General features: G+C 36.9%; 1 protein-coding gene across 1 annotated transcript in view; it reads left to right on the forward strand.

The window, feature by feature from the left end:
• The window catches only part of LOC135090689 (metallophosphoesterase 1-like), a 29,337-nt gene that overhangs the window by 20,598 nt on the left and 3,330 nt on the right, over positions 1-5,409 (forward strand). The window contains exons 10-11 of the transcript XR_010262084.1: positions 2,640-2,725; positions 3,775-3,937. The gene's annotated coding sequence lies outside the window, so the exon portion shown is untranslated. The remainder of the gene's footprint in view (positions 1-2,639; positions 2,726-3,774; positions 3,938-5,409) is intronic.

Raw genomic sequence — 5,409 nt, forward strand, 5'->3', positions numbered from 1 at the left:
TTAAATCAAAAGAGATAAACATTTATATATATATTTTTTTTTTTTTTTTGGGGGGGAAGGAAAGTTGCTTGCACAAGAGAAAAAAATAATAAAAGGAAAAGTCAGTCTTCGAAAGTGGCATGCCTCTGCCATCACATCTGTTTCTTTTAGAGCATGTAAGGAATTTTACAATGTATCTGAGGAATCCAAGTATGAAGTATAAAATAGCAGCACACGTATGTATTATATAGAATCCTTGGTATAAAGCACCGTAAAAAAAAGTGAAGAGCAGCCGGCGTGACTGCGAGCGTGAAGCGCATGACGTAAGGACGTGGCTGCGCGGCCATCACGACATGTGTATTCTGGGACTTAAGTGAAGTGGTTTCCTCTTTGTTATCCTTGTGTGTTTAAGTCATCGAGATGTACCACAGTGACTGCAGTACGCGCAGGAAGAAGGTGAGTGCGAGGAGCAGTAGAGCAGCAGCGTGTCAGAGTTGCAAGGGTGGTGTGATGAGGGACGGGGGTCAGGAGCTGACCTGTGTTGGCCTCACTGTTACTGATGGTCTGTGGTGGAAGCCTCTGTGTAACCAGCTCTCCGCTACTCAAACGTTGCTACTGGTGGTGGTTATGTTATGTGTTCTAGCTTCGTAATTATGCTTTATTTATTATTTATTTGGATAATCTTGACAAAAGCGGCTCCTCATGAAGCAGCAAAATTAATCGTATATGGTGATGAATACTCACTGTACTAGTCGTGTGTGGGGGTTTTGTCTTGGGATTCGTGGGTAACCCTTGGATGCAATGCCTCAGGCCGTGGGGACTTGTTTCTCTTCGGTTTTTCAGTGACCCCCTTTATGTGCTCTAATTATTGACAAAAACTCTGGAACTTGGCTAGCTGCTGCCCTGGATGTCTCCATTGAATTCTTTTACAAAGACATTACTAGAGAAATTGGCTACAATTTTGTTTTGTTCCATGTCATTGGTTGTTTTTTATGTATTTGTATCATCCTCATATAGATCACTCTCACAGCTTGTTTGTAAGTTTTGTCTCAGGGTGACCAGATTTTGAAAACTGAAAAACGGAACACCTAAAATGAAGATGTAAATGGACAATGTACTGGTTATGTGAAGTGCACATCAGAAGCTTGCAAGGCAAAGTCCTGCTCAGCTGGGTTCCAGGACCTACTTCATTGACTGGTTCATTTTTTTTTTCTTTTCTCTCTTCAGATGTATTAAAAACGTCTTTTTTTTTTTTTTTGCCAGCTAGGTTCAGCTGGTCCTCTCATATCAAATTTCACTCATTGCTTTTCTAATTAATATAGCTAAAATTTTCAAAAATATTTCATGTGATGTTTTTAAAATCTTGAAAATATGTGACAAAAGACATTTTGGGAATTGCTGATGCAGGATGCAGGACAAATGCTTTAAATGTTGGACAGTCCCATAAAATATGGGATGTCTGGTCACCCTGTTTTGTCTGGATATATCTTCAGAATGTGTTGAGATTGTTTCCCTTCTGTTTTAATTGTTAACTGTCCTGTGCTCCTGCCAGATCTGAAGAAAATCCTCACATTCCTGCTGTCTGTTCATTATTATTATCTTCAGAGGATCCAACATTCTCTGTTTTTTTCTCTTTTCCACTATATTAGCAACACAAATATTGCAATCCTTAAATAGACACTTGCCTATTCATTTACTTAATTTATTTACTTTAGTACAGTACACTATCCTACCACATGCAGTAAAATATCATAGGGACTCTCATAGGTGAGGGAGCAATGCTACAGCTGAAAGACAAATGGGCAAAGGGGAGAGGAATGCAATGCATCTGTCCATAGGTTTAGCTTGGTTCTTACTCAGTAGGGTGGCACTTTGTCTTCCTTTCTTGTCAGCAGGGTGTTGCAGGGATGCAGCTTGGCAGGCCTGTATCCTATCCCCACTCAGTGAACATACTGTCAGAAGCTCATTTAATTTAGATATTGTCCTCTTATCATGCCCTCATAACACTATAAAAGCATAATATACACCACTCTATATGGCAAGACGAATGGCATTGACATCTTGATTTTGTTGTGCAGAAAATCACTTGTCCAAACTCACAATAAGATCAACACTACAGTTTTTTGTATAAATTTTCAATGTAAAATTACTCCATAATACTAATGAGATCCTGCAATGAATTAGCAGTGTGATGCTAATAGGAGTGTTCCAGTTTCCTTAGCTTTCTTTAGTATTTCCAAATTCATAGGTATTATAGTTGATTATAGTTGACCCTAAAGAAGTAACTACTGCTGATGCATCAATCTCTCAAGAGTGGCTGTGCTATCAGTGAGATTTGAATTTTTTGGTATTAAACATTACTTTCTACAAAATTATTTTCTCTTTCTATATATTTTCAATAGGGTTACCCATTTGTGTACAACACCAGTTACTCTGAAAATTGCATGTGGTCCTATTGTTAAAAAAAAAAAAAGTTGAAGTGATTCCTGGATGCCAAGACACATATTTGACTTGATTGGAGATGTGGACCACCAAAAAGGATTCTCTAGAAAGTGTGAAAGAGCCTAGTTGATTACAATGAAAGAGTGTGAGAGAAAAACTAGACCAGCCTGGGTGAGAATGAGTGCTGATTTTTTTTTTTTTTTTATATATATTTTCAGAGCAACAGACACAAAGAATGGAGAGACAGAGACAGAGGAAGTGTCAGACTTGTCTGTGTGTGGCCATGGCCAGCTGCAATGCAGAGGTGAGATGTGGCAGTCATGTACATAGATAAGTTGTCCACGTTTTTTTTATTTTTGAATCTTTTATGAAATTCACATTTTGAAGACAATACTTAGGTGGAAAGATTTTATATAACATAATTAATAAAAGTGATGTTTTTGTATGCAAAGGAGGTTAGTCAGTGGCACAAGAAAATAAGGGGGAACCCACTCATTTTTCAATCCTAATAAAGTAAAATAGAACAAATACTTTCAAATGAGTTGTTTGTTTTTGGCATTTATCAGATGTTTGTGTTTTCTAGTGCAACCTAACAACTCCACTGTATAATTGTAATCCTAAGTTTTTGAGCTGGTCTTATGTGAACTAGGAGAATTATCTTCAAACATGATAAGATTGAAGCTCAGCTTGATTTTATGGATTGTCAACATATTGCAGGCCACTTTATAATGTCTAATGGATTACAGTGTCTGCCTCCAGCCACCAATGTGGAGCTTGAGTACTGTGTTTGCTTTATGATACAGGAGTGATCAGTAAAGTTTATGATAAGAACAAATAACATCAAACGGTATCATATTTCACTTATTATTCACTATTCTCTTTTGGTGGGAGTGGTAGATTGACAGGATGGAAAGGTGAGAGTAATGAAGATGTTGATAAGAGATGCAGTATGAACATTTGTGCATGTTGAGTGGTGGAATAGGTGAACAGATAGTATCTGTGTTGAAAGGTGAAGAGCAAATGTTTATAAAGGAAGTGGGAGTGAAAATTAATGTCCCTAAAGAAAGAGGTGCTTGTAGTGTCAGTGGACTTGAACAAGCAAAGAGGTAGTGTTTGGATAGAGATAAATATGTATTTGAATAGTGCTTTTGTATTTTTTTTTTGTCATTCATACTAGTTTTAAAGAATACAACATTAATTAATGATAGTGTATGTAAGTACTTATGATTGTCTCTCCTCCTTTACAAAACTTTCTTCTTCTTTTGTCTTCTTAAAGGGTGAAGATTGTAGATTTTGAGACTTATTTTACTGTTATTTTAGTGTGCTAAATTATTCACATAACTTATTTTACAGGTGGATGGGAAAGGGAGTAAAGGATGGTGATTAAGAAGATGGGCGTTAAGCAAATCCTACGTGGTAAAGATTCACTCCAGTGTGCTGAGAAAATATTAACAGCATCAGGTACCATAACAACACAGGAGAGGCTCAGAACATTCAGGATGTCCCATTTCTTCAGGTGAATTGAGAAAACAGCTAATTATTTTGTTGTTATAGTAGTGTTATCTGGTGAATTCTGACCCCAGTGGTACCATATTCTTATCAGTCTGACAGCTGTAACTGCTCTGGGAAAGTTCTTTTTAGAGAGATAAGCCAAGGTAAGGAAAAATTAAGATAGTTAAGTAGAGAAGAAACTTTATATAAATAGTACATGTTCAAGTGGGAATTTATACAAATGAATGGTATCCTGTTATAGTGTGTCTGCATTAAGGATACATGAGGTTTCCTTGGTTGTTTAATGTGCATTTGGATGCTGTAAGAGGTCAGTGCAAGAATATTTGTAGTGAATTTTAATGATAAGAGAGGAATCAAATTTATTTACTGTTTGCATCTGATACTGCACTGCTCACAGACTCAGAGAAATTTTGACTGCTGGTAAAGGTTTGGAAGGGTGTCTGGAAAGAGGATACTGAGAATTATTGAGACTAGAATAAAGTAATGCAGTGATGGATGGTAGGAAGATGAATGTAGTTTTGAATGGGATGTTGCCTGTGGAGCTGAACTGTTTTAGATGTGTAGGTTTGCATGTTGCTGTAGATCGAGGAATAGATTAGGTGGTATTTCTTCTGCTTGGGTGGGTCCCAGAAAATTTGCTTAATATGTGAGGAGGATTAAAAGGAGTCTTTTAAGCTGCTTGGAATAAATATAAAGAGATCATTTAAGGGTATAGTGGTATTGACTGGATGGTATGGAAGTGAAAAATATAACATGAGAACAACAGGAAAGGGGATATGAAGTATCTCAGGAATGTGAGTGATGTGTGGATGAAGTGAGAGAAGGAAGAGAATTGCCAAATGGAAGAGAGCAGTTAGTGTTATAATGATATGAGTACAGTACAGAAAAGAAATCAGATGCAAGAGATGTAAGGCTAAGGGGAAGATCACAGTTGAAATAGATAAACAACATGAAATGATGAAAACGAGATGAACATTTGTAGAGCAATTTGCACATAAGACAGTGAAGAGCAGTTATGAAAGTATTAATGATATAATGAATGAAATGTGGCCTGAATTTCATCTGACCACTTGAGATGTAGGAATAAGGTTTGTTCTGGTTCAGTAGGAGTAAACCACTTCTGTCAAAACCCAAATGCATAGACCCAGATATGCTTGTGCAACTGACCCTCATGCAAGAGTGGACAGTAATGATCTATCCTCTCTCTCTCTCTCTCTCTCTCTCTCTCTCTCTCTCTCTCTCTCTCTCTCAGAGGCCCAGGGAATAAGACTGATTATGATTTAGCGTTAAATGTATGGACACCTTGGAAGGATATCAAACTGCTGTAGGGTTATATATGTATCATAAATGTTGGATGTAAAATATTTCTCTGCAGTCTTTTGTCTTGTAATTTATAGCAAAGACTAATCCTATATGCAAGATAAAGTAAGTTGCATTCTTACAATTTATTACATCTTGCTTTTTTTTTTTTCCTAG

This window comes from Scylla paramamosain, chromosome 35 (genome assembly GCF_035594125.1).
Source record: "Scylla paramamosain isolate STU-SP2022 chromosome 35, ASM3559412v1, whole genome shotgun sequence".
Taxonomy (NCBI): Eukaryota; Metazoa; Arthropoda; class Malacostraca; order Decapoda; family Portunidae; genus Scylla; species Scylla paramamosain.